Source organism: Miniopterus schreibersii (genome assembly GCF_964146895.1).
Source record: "Miniopterus schreibersii genome assembly, chromosome: 9".
Lineage (NCBI taxonomy): Eukaryota > Metazoa > Chordata > Mammalia > Chiroptera > Miniopteridae > Miniopterus > Miniopterus schreibersii.
The window spans coordinates 58642667-58661239 of record NC_138118.1 but is presented as its reverse complement, the minus strand read 5'-3'; the positions used below and the strand labels follow the sequence as shown (position 1 = coordinate 58661239).

The 18573-nt window shown below is 38.4% G+C and overlaps 2 protein-coding genes across 7 annotated transcripts in view; one reads left to right on the top strand and one right to left on the bottom strand.

The window, feature by feature from the left end:
• Positions 1 to 16121, bottom strand: part of ANKIB1 (ankyrin repeat and IBR domain containing 1) — a 111688-nt gene extending 95567 nt beyond the window's left edge. For all 3 annotated transcript variants that reach the window (XM_081147849.1, XM_081147850.1, XM_081147851.1), the window contains exon 1: positions 16043 to 16121. The gene's annotated coding sequence lies outside the window, so the exon portion shown is untranslated. The remainder of the gene's footprint in view (positions 1 to 16042) is intronic.
• A 60-nt stretch (positions 16122 to 16181) lies between these two features.
• KRIT1 (KRIT1 ankyrin repeat containing) overlaps positions 16182 to 18573 on the top strand; it is a 35285-nt gene continuing 32893 nt past the window's right edge. For 3 of the 4 annotated variants that reach the window (XM_081147855.1, XM_081147856.1, XM_081147853.1), the window contains exon 1: positions 16182 to 17110. The gene's annotated coding sequence lies outside the window, so the exon portion shown is untranslated. The remainder of the gene's footprint in view (positions 17111 to 18573) is intronic. The other variant, XM_081147854.1, reaches the window with a different exon arrangement.

Sequence of the window (18573 nt, the reverse complement as noted above, 5' to 3'; positions counted from 1 at the left end):
CCCTCCTAGATCTACCCTCTTAGGGATCCACTCTTATCTCATGAACAAAGCAGAAGCATACAGAAGGAATGCCTTCATTTTCTCATAGTCAATCTTATAAACTAACTAGCATTTGCATTAATTTTTCTCTTCTTTTCTTCCTGTTAGGAGGAAAGTGCATCCCTTTCAAAGCAAAGGCAAATGTTCTATTTATGCTATAGGTCCCTTCCTTTTCAAAAACATTTCCTTCCTTTTCAAAATCTATGTTCCTTCATTTACCTTATCCCATTCCTATGCCATCAGTTCCCTAAAATCTAGAGAATGATCTAGGCCTAGATTACTTAATGAACATGCAAACATGTCTATTATTTTCCATCATTAAAACATCTCCTCCCTTAAAGGATGGTGTTCTCAATAAATGTTTGGTCAATTGTATCCACACGGGGGGGGGGGAATCTTGAATCCTACCTAAAGCCCCACACAAAAATCAAATTTGAGATGAATTACAGATCTAAATGTGAAAGGCAAAACAATAGTGGTTTCAGGAAAAAACAGGGCAACATCTTCGTGACTATAGGGAAAGCAAAATTATCTCAAACAAGACACTGTTAACATCAATTTACTTTACGTCCATAATGTTGTCATTTCCCCCAAAATTGTTTCAAATCTCTAATTTTTTTAAAAAATTATACACATAATTAGGTTTTCCCTCTGCCACAATCCTTCTCTACTTTCCTCTTCCAGAAAAACGACTACCTTGAAATTGTTTTTTTTTCCCCCCATTCATTTTGAGAGAGGAGAAAAAGGGAGGGAGAGGGAAACATCAACTGGTTGCCTCCCTTACTCACCCCTACAGGGGATCAAATCCACAATCGAGGTATGTGTCCTGACTGGGAATTGAACCCATGACCTTTTGGTGTATGGGATGACGTTCCAACCAACGGCCAGGGCAAAGTTGGTTGTGGGTTTTTTAAAAATATGTCTATTGATTTCAGAGAGAGGAAGGGAAAGACAGAAACATCAATGACGAGAGAGTCATTGATCAGCTGCCTCCTGCACGGCACCTGCAACCCAGGCATATGCCCTGACCAGGAATCGAACCTCGATCTCCTGGATCCTAGGTTGATGCTCAACCTCTGAGCTATGCTGGCTGGGCTGTTTGGCTTTTTTTTAAATGTGGAATAATCTAGCTATTCATCAGTAGAACAGCTAAAATGATGGTTAATCATTCAATGGAATACTATGTAGTAGCTAAAAACATACACAAAAAAATCTGTATGATCATTGTCTAAAGCAATGGTTTTTTAAATCCAATCAAAATGTAAACTTTTAAGTACGTAGTTTTATACTTCTTTGTATTTTCCATAGACAGGAGTTAAGACACTCAAGTAGAAAAATACAGAGCCCAAATATAATATTTAAAGTCATATTTGTCCTGGATTTTCTTGGAGGTGTTTACTGAACCCATAAAAAGCAGTGTAATTCTGAACACATCAGAGTAAGCAATTTATATCTAATCCCTCTATGCATTTTGCTGACGATAAGAATAACTATAAGCTAGGACTCAATTCATCATACTCAGGCATTTTGTCAGCCTTTTAAAAAAAATTTTATACTAACTTCTAAATAAAAGTACAAAATTTGAAAAAGGTGTTGAGAGTAACGCTTCTTCCCCATTCCTAATGCTTTCTTCCATTTGCAAAGAGCTCAATGGGTATCTTACTCTGACCTTCATCTACCTCAGGGATATTAGCAAATCAGGGGAAAGACTGCATATGCTTACTGTTTTGACCTCTCAACTGGTTTGGAACCCAGGGAAGAAAGAGAAGTCCTTTCAAGCCTCAAGAAAACATCAGGTTTCTTAAAACATCTTTTAAGGAAGGTGAGAAACGTAAGTTTTACCCCTTTAAACAAAGTACCACTGATCCTCATGAAAATGAAACTTCCAAAAATGACTGCAAAATTATACTATATAAACATACGCTATAAAGAAAACAATTCCCATCAATGGATTAACTTTGCTCTTTGAAGAAATGCAACTTGCAGGTTTAATATCACAGGGTTAAATTTCAGATGGTGTTGTTAATGACAATATTTAACTACAACATGAACAATACACGTGGCAGAAGTGGACTGTAAAAAGGCCAGAAGCCTATAAGGAGATGTCCATGGAAAAAATCTAATCCTGTGGTTTTCGTACTTTCTGTCATTTAATCTGTACAATAATCCCACCTGCATTTTAAAATAAAAAGACATAGGCTTTGGGAGTTTAATTATTTTGGAAAGGCCTATGGTATAGTTAGAAAATTCTGAAGACAAACTTCTGTTTGAATCCTGGTTTGAACACTTACTTGCTTATGAGCTACTTAAAAATTTTGAGACTTCCCCCACAGTAATAGTAGACAATTAAGCCTTCATTGCTGCACTTTTATAAAACAGGGTGGAAAATATATATAAAATACACTCGATATCTGCCAAACAGTAAGTACCCAGTATAACGTAGCCATCATCATTACTACTAACTTGCCTAGAATCAGTTATCCTTTTAAAAAAATACTTAATGAAATTATATACAGAAAGTTTAAAATTGGAATATATATAGAAAAATATAAAGAAGAAAATAAAAAGATGACTATAATCTTTAAATCCTGGAATAATCATATTGGCATAATTTCTTTCTATATATATAAAGCCTTCTTTTAAGTGCAGAACTGGATTGTGCTGTATAATAAAGTTGGAATTTATTCTTTTGTACTTAACTTTTATCATGAGCATTTTCCCATTTGATTAAATATCCCTTGCACACATCATTTTAATACTATCAAAGTCTTACATACAAATAATAATTTAGTCCTTTACTGCTTTACATAAGTTGGTTCTAATTTATCCATTATTATGGGTAAACTTATAAGTATTTTTGAACTTGTGCTTTTTATAAGCCATGCAGTAGGATCTGTTTTCTCAGAGAAGCCCCTATCTATTACTATACACGTTGACATTCAAGTTCTGGTTTGCCTCTGGAAGAAAGATTTCATTTATACTTTATATATCTTTAGCTACTGATATTGAATCCTAGCATTAAGTACATTCCATTGCCATAGTGACAAAACATAATTAAGGTTAAGGGCTACCCCATGTTTACTGTTTGCTTTCCAAGCCACAGACCCAGTCTGAGAATGGAAACTCTCCAACATCAGAAACAAGAACCTGAGTCCTATGTATTTAACTTAATGTTTTTAAATTTCCTTTATATTCCATATATCTTAATGAAGTAATGAAGGACAAAAATATAATAACTAACATCTAAAAAAGACAGAAAAGACTGAAATTTGAGCCATTTATGCTTCCCTGCATCCTGAAGAAATGGCAACAGGATGAACATAAGTGCTGTAGTGACTCTTTTTCAAATTGAAAAATTAGGAAATGATTCAAAACACGATCCAATAATTTGGAACAATACCTAAAATGAAAAATTCAAAGAGTATGACTTCCACAGCAAGTACATAAAATTCCAGTCTTCTCAGGCTAAGAGAAAAAGAAATTTAGTAAGACAGCAAGGTGCCTTTGTGGGACCTAACTGCTCCAATTAAGGTAGTTATTAAGTACTAGCTACATTAAAACCTACAAAACTCAAATACAAAACAAGACCACGTACTCTCAATCCATGTTTTTTACAAGGGGAAGTAGATATTGACCTTTTTGGAGAATATAAAGCTATGGGATAAAGTTGTAAATCATGATAGTCATCTAGAGGCAAGATGCATACCAAAACATTACTATGACTGCTAGGAAACACCACATTCAATGACAACAATTAATAACTTCATATACGTTACAGAAAATTAAAGGACGTTCAATTATTTCCCTAAATAATACATGAACTTAGGAACTGGAATTTTTGCCAGGGGAAGTATGTTGCAATAAAATCAGTCAGTTATTTCAAATTAAAAATAGAGGCATAGAATATATCATTTTTAGAAAAAGGGAGAAGCAAAATAACAGGCTAGAAGTCAATGACTGGTAGCCTATGCTAGAAGCACATGGCTGTCAGGTGTATTTCTCAGAAGAAAGGCATACTCCTCTAGGCAGATAAAATAAATTCATGCAACAAATATTTATTAGGTACCTACCACGTGTCAGGCATTATTCTAGGTGTAGGAGAATAAAGCAGGAACAAAATAAAAGAAAACCACTGTCCCCATGGGATTTACACATTCGATATTCAATACTATAAGGTGTTATTTAAAAAAGAATAATAATAGAGCCAGAAAGAAGATAGGAGCGTTTTGAGATGTCATAATTTTTAAAAGAATGGTTACAGAAGGTGACATTTGAGTAAAGGAGGTAGTGAGCCATGTGATATCTAGGGGAAAGAGTATTCCAGGTAGAGAAAATGGCCAGTGAACAGGAGCATGCCCAAGGCCCTGGCCAAGTAGCTCAGTTGGTTAGAGCGTCGTTCTGATACGTCAAGGTTGCAGATTCAATCCCCAGTTGGGGCATATACAAGAATTAACCAATGAATGCATAAGTAAGTGGAACAACAAATCAATCTCTCTCTCTCTCTCTCTGAAAAATCAATTAAAAAAAAAAAAGGGGAGGGGAGCATTCCCTATGTGTCCAAGGAACAGAAAGGAGCCAGTGGTACATAATGTAGAGTGAGGAAGAAAGCAGTATCTGAAGTCAAGAGAAGTGATGAGGGCAGGGGGCTGTTTAGGGACTGTAAATCACTCGGCTTTTACTCTAAGTGAAAAGGAAAGCCACTAGAGGGTTTTTAGCAAAGGAATGAAATGACCTGACTTACACTTAACAGGATTCCCCTGGTTGCCTGTCTAAGGAGACTAATGAGGGTGGCAGCAAGGCTAGAAACAAGGAGACTATTTAGGAAGAGGCTACACTAATCCAAGTAAAAGATGATAGTAGCTTGGACCTGGGAGGTTTCAGTGGAGATGGCGCATCTGTGATCAGATTCTGGATGTACTCTGAAGGTAAGAACCGACAGAATTTGCTGACATCTTGGAAGTAGGCACTGAGAAAAGGGAAAAGATAAGAATGACTCTAAGTTTCTTGGCCTGAGCACCTGGAGGGATGGAGTTACTTACCATCACTGAAAGGGGAAGATTGTAGGAAGTAAGGTGTGAGTGGGAAGGGGAAGACCTGCTTGTTTTTTTAACATGTTACACTTGAGGGGCCTACTAGATATCAGGTAGCCCAAAGGATGTACAAATCTGAAGCTAAGGCAAAAGGTCTGGGCTGGAGATATAATTTGGAAGTTGGCAATGTAGAGATTTTATACTTTTTGTGTAAGAAACTTAATGTTAAGATATAAAGCCACTGATGTTGGCCCTAGCCAGGTAGCTCAGTTGATTAGAGCGTCGTACCAATATGCCAAAATTGCAGATTCCATCCCTGGTCAGGGCACATACAAGAATCAAGCAATGAATGCATAAATAAGCAGAATAAATCCGTTTCTCCCTCTTTCTTTCTCTCTCTCTCTCTCTCCCCTCCTCCTCCCTCCTTCTCAACTCAATAGATACAAATGTTTTTAAAAAGCCACAGATGTTTTCCACATTTTTCCAATTTTGAAATACTGAGATATTTCTCCTATCTAATCCAGTCTACTGAATTATAAATTATTTAGTATATGTATATATGTGTGTGTGTGTGTTAAACAGGAATACAAAAATTAGAAGCCAGAAATCCAACTGGAGAGAAAGAAGTATAAACAAAAACTACACCAAGGATAAAGGGTATGAATAAGGAAGGTGATGAGAGGAATCATGAATAAAACTTTTAGGTTACAAATTGGCATACTGACATTATGGTACGTACTGTATTTAAAATTGGTCCTTGATTTGTGTTTGATGCTACCTAGGTTAAATTTAAGGGCACGAAATTCCTAATGAAGAGAGGTCTCTTTTATATTATATTCTGGATAAAAGGTAGATGAGAGAAGCTCCTGAGTAAATGGACCTAAACCCTGTTTTTCCCCACTTTAATCCATCCTGCACCTGACTGCTAGATTAATTTTCCTATGTCAATGCAACGTTGTTTTTACCTTTTTATGAGATAAGGTTTGGAATTATAGATTAATTTCATTCATTTTATTATTTCCCCTATCAGAGACCCTCATCTAAAGAACTCTGAACACAGAAAAATTATTTGAGGAACTATTTTTTCAATTTTCCCAAAGCTTGTATACAACAGGTACCACACTAGAGGCGTAAGAGAGAAATAAATTAATTTCATACAATAGATACCAGCAACTCCAGAAGCATGTGGGAACGTGCTAGAAATAAGACTCTCAGGTTCCATCCGACTTACTGAATCAGAAACTTTGGGAGGGGCCCAGCAATTGTGTGTTTATAATCCCCCTCCCAGTGATTCTGACAGATGCTAAACTTTGGGAAGCTTGGAACATTAAGTCTCCATTTTTTCAAGAAATGTCAGATGAAAAAGGCTACTAGGCTATAAAATCCTTGATCATAGGAATCTTATTATTTTTCATTTTCAACTGCCTAACATACCTAGCATTTAACCCACATTCAAATTGTTTTTGAACAGTTAAAAAATCATAACTACCCCTCCTTCCAAATTTCCTTGTTTTTCCTCATTCTGTGATACCAAGGTATCAGCCCAACCTTTATCCCTCCTTCCTATTCCTCCCTATTCTATATGAATAGTAATGTTCTTCCAATCAGAATATCATATCCTAACTTTTTAAGTAATTCTGTGGATGCCATGTCAAGTCACATTTCAGAGCAAGAAGAATCCTCAGAAGATTATTTATCCAAGTGTATCAACTTACAGTTGAGAAAACTGAGCCCAGAGAGATCACATGGCAAGCACATCCTTACAAAATTAGAGTCACCAAAGAATAAAATTATTATCTCTAGCCATCTTTATTTTATTTTGCCTGAGTCAAAACTGATAGTTTAACAGAGTAACAATGGAAAAAAGGCCCTTAACATTAATAAGAATGCTATTCAGCTATCTAGTGATATGGGCATGCTATGACAGTCTTGTCCTCCACAGTCCCATCAGTTCAATATTAAGTTTCCCAGAAACTAACCTCAAGACTATTTACAACTACTTAATTCAGATAATGAGGCAATTTTTCTGACCACCATTTTCCTTCCTGGTTATACTCCAACAGAGAAATTTTTGCCTGGAGAAAGCCTGGAGCTCCTTAGATACTTTGTGTCCCAGGCTGAAAACCTTTTTAATGTTACTCCAATCTTATTTCACAAAGGTTCTGAGGAAACTGACGAGCAACATACTGATAATTAAATAAGTGTGGTGGAAGGCAGCACAGTATACATGGAAACAATATGTGCTTTGGAGCCATGAACATCTTCCGTGTTCAAGTTTTAATTCTAGTCTTTACTTGCCCTCATTTTATAGGACAGAAGCCATAATATTAGTACACTGCATCATATTGTTGATATCTAGTCTTTTATATCTAGTTAAAGTACTAACTCCATGAGAATAGGAACTACTTTCTATACCTCTGTATTCCCCCCCAAACACATTATATTCACATAGGTACTCAATAAATATTTAACTAATATGGACTAGATTTTAATACATCAGATACACTTCCTATCTAACAGGTGCCCTTGTTTCCAGATCTCACTCCCAAGAGCACCTCCCCCCACCCCTCACCATCTAATACTGTAATGAAATGTTTAATCTGCTTCCCCATTGTTAAAACTTCTTGAGGACAAGGATCACATAATATTCAGTTTTATACTGGCATATGAAACACCTTTAGTATTTAAACTAGTTTAACTTTATCAAGTCTGATCTTGTCCAATTCCATTTTAAAACCTTCCCAAGGCTCCCAGCCCTTAAGGACTTAAGTTAGAAAAGTCCCTGCCAAGACCATAATTTATCTCATCACTGCCTATCTCTGATAACTCCAACCCACCTGTGAACTACTAAAGCTCCTGGAATGTTCTTACCATCCCCCTACAAGTTCCTCCTCAACAGGCTAACTCCTACTAGTCACTCAGCTTAGAAGCCATTTTTCTATCAAGTTTCCTGATCATAGTTCCTCAACCCTCAACTAACTTGGTTAGATATCCTGCCTCCCTAACTTGATAATATACTCACTCACCATCTAATACTGTAATGAAATGTTTAATCTGCTTCCCCATTGTTAAAACTTCTTGAGGACAAGGATCACATAATATTCAGTTTTATACTGGCATATAAAACACCTTTAGTATTAATTACTGAACATAATGATAAAGTCCTATGTTCTCAACAACATTAGTTTTCAATTTGAGGATATAATCATGTTTATTTCCCTATTTGCTTATAAATAACTCTGGGGGAGGGGGACCATGGCTGCCCAAGCAGTTAAAGAAAAAGATTCTTAGGCCTTATTCTGCACACATATTTATTATAACACAGAAAGAAAAATCAGCTTTATTTTTTTTCAAAGAACAGAAGATATTTCACAAGAACTTTCTATTATGGGGTACTTGCTTTGTCTTGGCCCCATCCCCAAAGCTTACAGTCACCAAACCAGATCTGATTCTCAGTTAAAACAAGGAGAGCCATGGATGATGAAAGAAGAAATAGAAATAAGTTGCTGCTCACCCTGGAATGCCATCCTGGGACCAAGAGGTGAGAAATACCCGCTATGATGACCAAAGACAAATGAGTCTGCATTTCTGATAGCATCATGAAACCACCATACCATGCTGGACAGCCTACCTCTAATTTCTCATTACTTAAGGAAAATGAACCACCCAATTTGTTAATACCACTATTTTAAAATCATCTTTCCTAATTGATAGGAAAGTTAACACAAAGCTAGAAGAAAATTTAGGAAAAAGTTACTAAAACCTAGAATGGAGAATGATATTCTCATCAGAAGCCGAACAAAAAAAGACAGACATTAATGATTATATGAAACACAAAAAAAGAAAGTATGGTAAATAATACAATAAACTAAGACAAAAGCAAAAGACAGACTGACAAAACATATTTGCAAACAAAGCTAAAGGATTTTATCTATAATATATCAAAGAGAACCAACAAATTGATAAGGAAAAATACTCCAACAGAAAAAATGAGTAAAGATACGAATAAGCAATTGAGAGAACTAAAAAACAAAAGGACCAACAAATATATCAAAAGGTGCTCAGCTTTACAAGTAGTTAGGAAAATGCAGAACTAAGTACCATCAGAAACATTTTTATACTCATTCCATTGTCAAAGAAAAGCATCAGTGATAGTGAGCTTATGGAGGAAAGTTACTCTCAGACATTAATGATGGCAATAAGAATTGTATCAACACTTCTGGAAAATAATCTGGCATTATTTATTAAAATTAAAATGGTATTATACTATGTACAAGATACTCGCTGCAATCTTGTTCATAATAGAAGACTAGAGACAATCAAATGTCCAAGATGAACAGGTATGGTTTCAGATATCTATTGCTACAGAACAAACCATGCTGAACTCAGTGACTCAGAACAATGTTATTTCTCACAATTGTGTAGGTTGGCTGGGTGGTTTCGTAGCTGCTTTCACCTCTGGTTCCTCTGCAGGTACATTCAGCTAAAGGGTCAGCTGAGCGAGTAGGTCCAAGACAGCCCACTTTCATGTCTGTTGGTTGACAATGACTGTCAACTGGAACGTCCTGGTTCTCTTCCAAAATACCTCTAATCCTCTTACAGGCTAGACTAGCTTCTTTAAAAGGCAGTTGCAGAAAAGCATTCTTTGAAGGCCTCTTAAGGACCAAGCTCCAGAACTCATACATCATTTCCACCATATTTATTGGTCAAAGCAAATCACAAGGCCAGCCAACACTCAAGAGATGGAGAAATAGATTCCACCTCTAGATAGAAGCAGCAGCAAAATCACATCGCAGAGGGGAATGTATACCAGGATGAGAGGAATTTAAGGTCATTACTCATTCTACCACAGGTCAGTAGGTGTGTGGATGTGGGTGTGTGTGTATGTGTGTCTGGATGTATATACACACATGCACACACAGAACGGAATACAATATAGTTGTTAAAAAACAAGATGTAGAACATTTACTACAGTGTGCTATCATTTGTGTGTGGGGAAGTTATGTATATATATTTCATCACATATATGTATGTTTATAAATCCTTGGTAATATAATTAAAAATTAACTAATGAAATACTGAGCCATGCAAAAGTCAGCATGCTGGCTGAGGATGCAGGGCACTCAGGGCAAGTTAGGAAGGCCAGCAGAAGTGTGAGCCAACTGGCCCACAGCCAAGAATAATGGGGTGCTGTGTGGGGATATGGACTTGCAAAGAGCTGTGAACCCTGTGAGGAGTTGTGAACCAAAAAAGAGGCACAGCCAGCAGACCCAGCAGTCAATGATACAGGGCAGTTAGAGGAAGATACAGGGTTATCTACATGGCAGGGAAAATGGTAACATACTGAGCAAGTAAGTAAAACAGCTGGGCAAATGATAACCATATTGAGCCTAATGTGAAGACAAGTTTCTTACTGCCAGAGAAGGCATTTATAAACATGGAGAGGAGGAAGGCTAGAAAGAAGCCTGGGGAACTGGACTGGAATTGGAAGTATAGAAACATAACTTATGGTTCTGTAATATATATACACAGGCATAGAAATAATTATGGATGTATATGAGTGCATTATATATACATACCATACTTACATACTCATACATTTCCTAGTTCCTGTAAGGAATGACACCCCAGTAGCAATGAGCACACTAAGCCCCTAAATCTTTGTTTTTAAATACCATCTTTTATAAAAAGAAACAACCCCCAAATAGAGCTCCTTGGAGAAATGGCTGAGACCAGGACTAGACCAGGCAAAGTACAAGATGAACCAGGAACAACATGTTCTGCCAGAAATGCACAATGAATGAGACGGTCACATGATAAATAGGCATATGAGCCAGCTTACAGAGGTTTCCTGTGGCTAAATCAGGGACAATGTAAACAGCAAAATAAATAATAACAGTAATAAATCACAACACACTAAATAAAACTGAAAACTGTCAGTCCTTACAAATTTAATAAACAAATAAATAATTAGGGAGAAAGGAAAGTTCTACCTTACCAAAAAAATAACAATACACGTAGAAGGAATAATACAAGGAGAGAACTGTCATTGGCAACTATCATAAAAGTGGAGAATTAGGGTGGGAGTCATCACTGACATCCACATAAGGCTAGTGAGCAGAAGTGTGATGAGAGAAAGGATGTTGGCATAATTTTGGAATACCTCTCCACAAATACTGATGAAATACAAAAGTAAGCCAACATGACCAAGGTGTTAATCACCAGTAGCGGCAGGGTTTGACACTGTATACCTCTGGACTAGGTTCACTGAAATGGGCACAGCCCAATTTCTGTGGTATTCCTACCAGAAATGCAGGACCTGACTGGCATCATGAAAAAATATCACATGGACCTATGTTGAGGGTCATCCTACAAAATGTAGGGCCTGTACTTTCTAAACCATCAAAGAAAAAAGCAGCTGAAGAAGTCTGAAGAGATATGACAACTAAATACAACATGTATTCCTGGAAAAGATCCTGGACCAGAAAAGAAAAAGATACTGTTGGGATAGTCAATGAAATATGAATAGGTTCTTTGAACCAATGCTCATTTTCTTATTTGGAGGGTTACATGCTGGTTATATAAGAGTACCTTGGTTTCTGAGATACAGACACTGTAGGGTTTATGGGTGATAGAACCTGTGCAGCTTGCTCTAAAAAGTTCAGAAAAAAACTATGATAATGGATATGTATTTACACACACGTATGTAATGTATGTATGGAGACAGAAAGAGAGAGGGGGAAGGTGATGGAACAAATGCAATAAAAAAATTAACAATGGTGGAATCTGAGTGAAGAAGTCCTTTGCACTCTTCTAGAATCTTTTCTGTAAGTTTAAAATTATTTCAAAATAATAAAATATGAAATAAATATGTAATATAGAACATCTAGTGCGAGAGCAAATGATAATCAGTTATTGTCTAAGGCCAAGACATAGAGTGAAAACTCTGGCTTAATATATTTATTTACATACCTTCCTTTACAATACTCTGAGGCAATACATTAACAAGGAAGGCAGCGTTTTTATGCCTGTTTGGAGAAGAGTATCTCCATGTTTTCACATGAACCTTCCTTTCTTTTCATGGACATTAAACAGGCATTTTACAGTTCAATGAGGAAAGGAATCTTGACTTACTCATCTTTGTAGTCTCAGCACCTAACACATTTATAATTTAGTCACTATTCTGTCCTTGAACAGGAATTCTACACCCAATATTGTTCCAATCAGAAAATAAAGTGACCTGATTATCAAGGATTCTGCCTACAATAGAAGGGAGAAACTGCCTAGGTGAAGTTAAAATATGTATATCAGACTAAGCACAGAAAAATATCAAGGATTACCTTTCTTAGAAACTTAGAGGAGGAATAATTATCTGCCCTACAGTCCTAAAAACAGGAGGGTGTGTAACCAGCAGCAAAAGGTCTTAGCCTAAAAAATGGCAAACTATTGACAGTTTTTGGTAGAAAAACAACAAAAACCACACAAATAAAATAAAATTTTTAGAATACAAATGAGGCTTTTGGTGAAAAGAGTTGACAGTGGAAGACCATCTTTAAAAAAATGAGAGGGTCTGAAAAATGATTTTAATGAACCATATCCAATTGATGATAAAGCATATATCCTATTAATAGATGAGTAAGATCATTTATTAACCTGAAGGAATACATTTTCATTACAGAAACCAAAACTCTCTAAGGCATTTAGATAGTTGTCAAAATTACACTTAAAAAATTTTAAAGCTAAATAGATTTCATATATCTCAATACTCTGTCCTCCCTAGAGAATACACACATTTTTTTAATACATGTTGTATACCTTAGGTCCCATTGCTGAACTAGTAAAAAAAGTTACATATGTCTGAAGACCTGTTATGGTTAACCATAATAAACTTCAGAATTGTCTTTTCAAAGGTTTAAACAACTGAAAATTATATTTTGATAGTAATTCATCTGCTTTAGAAAACAAAAGGTACTAATACCTTATAAAATTAGAATCCTTCAATTTAAAACATTATTAGGGAATTTGAAAACTGTTATAACTATATTACAATTTCTTCACCTTGAGGAGAAATTGTAAGGTCAAATCTTTTCTAGTATATTATAAATAAAGCAACATTCAGCATTACTATAAACTAGAATCTGTATGGCTTTTTTTGGTATGGTTTTTAAGTGGAGACAAATGCTTCTTACAACTGTTCTAAGAATGAGATAATGTATATAAAGCACTTAGTATGGTGGCTAGTAAGAATTAAGCACTCAATAAATAGCATTTATTATGTTTATTCTTATAGAAAGGATGTGAAACAACCCTGAAATAGTCAAATGACTTAAAAACCTATTAGAAAAATCTGTAAAGGCAGATGGATACAATCAAAGTTAAATATCTAAACTTGGCAAATTCAATGAGGAAAGCAATCTTAACTTATTTATCCTTGTAGTCCCAGAATCTAACACAGTGCCTGGCACACACAGTAGGTATTCAATAAAGGTTTACTGAAATGAAGTGAGTATGAAAGTAAGTTATCTGGAAAAGAAAAAAAAGAGGTTGTCTGAAAAAGAAACTGAGTCCAAAAATAACTATGGTCTGAGCGAGTCACTAAGAAAGAAAATAAAATACCTAAGCATTTTTAGAACCATGCATAAAAACTCACCTCAGACTGGTGTTTTTAATAATGACTGAGCCACTCTCAAATCTGTTTTGGCAAATGTGTCACATAAAAAGTCTAATATTAGAAAGAGGCATTTTTAAATTTCATCTAAAAAAAAAGTTGTGTGCATCCTCAAAGGTGGAAAATGTACCCAAAGCACTGAGGAACCTTTTCTAACTTCCAGTCAAGGAGAATCAAGTAAATTTAATTCATAGTTCTTCCATTTATTTATACATTACGTTAGCTTAAACTTTTAACTTCAAGTGAGTTGTAAACACACATATTTCACTTTCACAAGTTCAAGTGCACACCCCAGAAAAGAATATCAAGTCTATCAAAAGTGGGCAGTACTACAGAATAAAAGAGTATTTTACAAAACTCTCCCATGTCTCAGCAGTCACCTGTTAGAGCCCACACTTAGGCAAAGTCTACTAGGTTTCAGAAACCCTTGGTATTGAAGACTCAAAATTCCCAGTGCAGTAGGCAAGGGAAAAAGTGTAATATGAAAATATAGTCCTATCTTCCATACTTTACCTCCAAGAATAGGGATCAGTAGACTTTAAAAAAAAAGGACCTTTCCAAGTTATTGCCCATCACCTCACTACAGCACCACCCTCTTTTCCCCCCCCCCAATCTGTGTATGTGCCCTGACTAGGAATGGAACCTGTGACTGCCTACATGCACCGGAAGACACTCCAATAAACTGAGCCACACAAACCAGGGCAGCACCACACTCTTCTTATTTGGAAACGGATAGATTTTACTAAGGGCACACTTAACACACTCAACTCTATATAGTGTTTGGTTTCTGAATCTAGTCAGTAAAATACAATTCCAGAGAGACAGGCAGCCTACTTCAAACTAAAATCTGTGAACAGTATGAAGTTACAAATCAAATAACAGTCTCATATCAACTGCCTCAAGTAGGTTTTGAAAACAAAGCAAAAAATCATCCTTAAACACATCTACCTTTAACAAAATGACAATGTTTTCAGAAACAAACACCAATGCTAACAGTCAATGTTACAGAACAGTTTACAGGATAATTACAAAAAACCTACAATACATGGAGTAAAATTATTCTTAAATTATCATTTGCTTCCTACAGTGCCTTGAAAAGTATCAAATGCATAATGGCATGTAAGAGCTATTGTCCAGTCACCGACAGCATTACAATTATTTTAAAATCAAATTTCTGCAGTTGAAGTTTTTTTTAAAAAAGCAAATCAAATTTTAATGAGAAAAAATGCCTAGTCCAAAATCTGAAAATACACAATTTTTTTTTTAACTAAGAAGTAGGAAGGTCATAGCACCAAGGTGTGTAACATCTATAGGTAGTTGATCCAAATAAGTAAAAAATTTTAAAAAGGCCTCTCTGAATTTAAGGATTTAAAGTACTATCTTATCAAATATAATATGATACAATCTTTAAAAACCACTTTAGTGGGTTGTGGGGTTTTTTAACCACTAACAAAACAAAACCTTTCAATACAAAGATTTTCACATCTTACACGGACTTTGTAAATTAAAAACTAAATGTAATTCTAAAACCCATCTGAAACATCAGACTTTTGTTTTCACATTCATTTCTCAGATTCACTATTAAAGCCTTTATGGAACAGGTCTTCATTTCAATACAAGATTGTTCAATATGCCATACCGTGCGAACAGAGCTTGTGAGACTACTCAAAACCTCCTCAGGAGATGCTTAATTGCAGCTCTAGTTCCAATTTCCTGCGACTCAAAACAGCAACGTACAGAAAACAGCTTAGACACAATTAGGAAGGGAGAAGAATGAAGGTCCAGGAGAGGGGCCATTCTTTTGTTTTGGTGGTAAAAGCTGCAAAAATTAAGGTTCACAAGAGCCATCTGTACCTTTCCCCACCCATCACAGCCCTGCAGAGCACTTTCAGCCATCCGCTCAACACTCCAGCCCTCGAGACCCGCAGGCTTTCCTGCCCTAGAGATCCCGTGGCTTTTCATACCTCAAAGGATGGGCGGGGGAAGCTGTGAGGTCCGGGGTAAAAAGAAAAAGAGGGAGGACACAGATCCTTTGAGGACAGTGACGAGGAGAGGCATCCAAAATGGGGAGGATGGGACGCGCCACGGAGACCTGGAGGCTTGCAAATTCTCCGGGAGAAAAGCCCCGTGGGGCAGACAGAGGACACTGCCTGTTCAGGAATGGGGACAGACGGACAATCCTCAAGAGCATGGAGGCATATTTGCAGGAGACCCGGGAGGGTGTGAACTAGACGGCGCTGAACCAGGAGCCCAAAATGGGTTGAGAGAGCCTCAAACAGACCAGTACCGAGAAGCTGAGACTTACGGTTACTTCCCGGGCTGAGGGTAAGGGTCGGATGGACCCCGCAGCTCTGCAGTTCCGCTACCGCCGTTGGCCGCCCCTGCCTCTCCAGCGGAGTCGGTGACCTCGGGTACCCCCCCGCCCCACCCACCCGGGCGGGCGCCCCCTACTCGCCGGCCCGGGTGCGCCCGCCGGGCCGAGGCTGCTGGGGCCGAGGGTGCGCACTGGAGGCAAGCGGGAACGCTGCGTGAGCCGGCGGCGCCGGCGGCGAGGCTCAGAGTCGGCGGGCGCCCCCCATCCCTCGCTGGCCGCGGCACCGCCTCACTCAGGGGAGGGGAAGAGGGGGCGGTGGCTCTCGCCTCCGCCTCGCGTTCAAGTCCGGCTCATGCTCCAACGCCGCGCGCGCGCGCGCGCAGAGCCCCAGCCTTCCTCCGCCCCTCCCCGGCCTCCCGCTCAGCCGCTAGCGCACCAGGGGCCAACACCCCGGTCCCCGAAACACCCGCCACCAGCCTGAGACAGCCCGCAGACCCAGCGAGAAGCAGCAGGTACCGCAGCAGCTCGGCCGCCGACCCGGAAGTTCTCCCGCCGCCACCCGCGCGGCTGCCGGGGGTGTGAACCCGGAAGCGATTTCCTCGCCCCGGTAGCAGGCGGGATGGAAAGTTGAGGCCTTTAAAGATCTGGAATCCCCTGGTTTCGGGGTTGGGTGAGGGGTAGATGGTGTTGAGGTGAGAGGAGGAAGGACAATAAAAGAGCCCGTGGGCAAGAGGTTCTCCAAGTCCAGACTTCCGAGCTCTCGAGGCGCGGGGTAGGGAGCGCGGCCGGACACGTCCTGCAACATCGGGGGGCGACCGAGGGTTTTCCTGTCACGGGAAATTGGGCCGGGCCGCTGAGCGAGAGAAGGGAAGGAGGAATGAGAGAGCGGTGACGGGCCCCCGCCCTCACTCTGGTGACTGTCCCACCCGGGGAAGTGAATGTAGCGGCCTGGGAGGTGCTCGGCCGCCCGCGCGGGTGAGACGGGGAGCTGCAAGATTCACACTCCAGCGAGACGACAGAGGTGGGAAGCTGAACTATCTCCACGTCTAGTTTCTCCAGGCAAGACATTTATTTCTTCCAAGTAGTTACCAAGATGCGAAAGCCACTTTTTGGGTGGCCGCTCTTTGAGCCAAGAGGCGTGCACATCCTTGCTCGCTAATGGCCGTTGATGGGTGGGGGAGGAAAAACCTCCTAGGCAAAGTGTATTTTTGTCATTTCAGGAAAAGCTGTTCGTAGCACGTCGTTCCAGCTCACCTCTCCTCACTGCACCTCTCCCCATCTTTTAAGGCTTTGGCTTTCTTTGCTTTTTCTCCACGTTGCTTTTAGCTTCACCAAAAGCCTTTGATCTAGCCGGCCCGACTCTGTCTCTCACTTCATTCCCATCTCACTCTTGGAGACTTTATGTGTCTTCAGTTTCTCCCTTCATCTCGTTTTTAACTGCTTTGCTGTCCTCATGTTATGAGGGAGTGTCAAAAACTAAAGTGTTTTCGTAATATAAACCAACTCATTCCATGACCTTTTTCTTTTAACCCCATGTTAATGTTTTAGTTGGTTCCCCCTTAGAATTGGGATATAGAGCTACAGTAACAACTAATATATAGCGTATTTCGGTATATACTAGGGATGAAATCACGCTTCCCCCAATAACCTCATTAAATGTACTTGGTGTTCGCTGTAGGAATTCACTTGGTCCCAATTCCAATTATTACTTAGTTCCTTCTTTGTTAGCCGGATTTAATGCAGTTGCCTTCAAAGGCTATTTGAAGATTATTAAATATCTTAAATTGAAGAGTGGAGTGTCACATAAAGAATTTTAAAATTATTGATGCTTGTTGATAAGTGACGAGTGATATTCACATACTGAATCTTCTCTGTTGCAAAAGTCTGTCTAAGTTTGTAGATCTGTACTCTATGTAGTAGATGTTTTTTATTAAAGACATTGGCATTTGGTTAAACAGGACTGTCTAGCATAGTAAAGAGATGTTAACAGACCTGCTCATTGGGAACTAAACGGCATTTGTACACCTCCACTCCCCGAGTCATAGTGACAACCAGAAATGCCCCTACATATTTTCAAATGATCCCAATTAGGTACTTTTTGGGTGGCAGCTCTTTGAGCAAAGAGGCATGCAAGTCCTTTCCCATTAGTGGATGTTGATGGGTGGTTCCCCAGTTGAGAACCACTTCTGCATATTTGTAAGGCCTTAGGCAGCATATCATCATTTATGCCTAAGCATTTTCCAGAGTAGAATGAGCCATATAGCAAAATGCCACATATTTCCTCTACTTAGTAACTTGAACGCTTATTTAAAACTCAGTCTAAGCATATTGCAAACTTTAGTTATACCTTTACTATTTTTAGCTAAAGTTACTCTCCCAGTCCTTTGCATGTGTTTCTGCCTTAGCAGTTTTGCCTTTATATATTAGTAGCTTTTATTCTTTTCCTCACTTAATTAAGCCTTTGTTTCCTTTTTTCATGTCACTGGAATTATGTATATTTCAGATATTCAAGTATAAATATT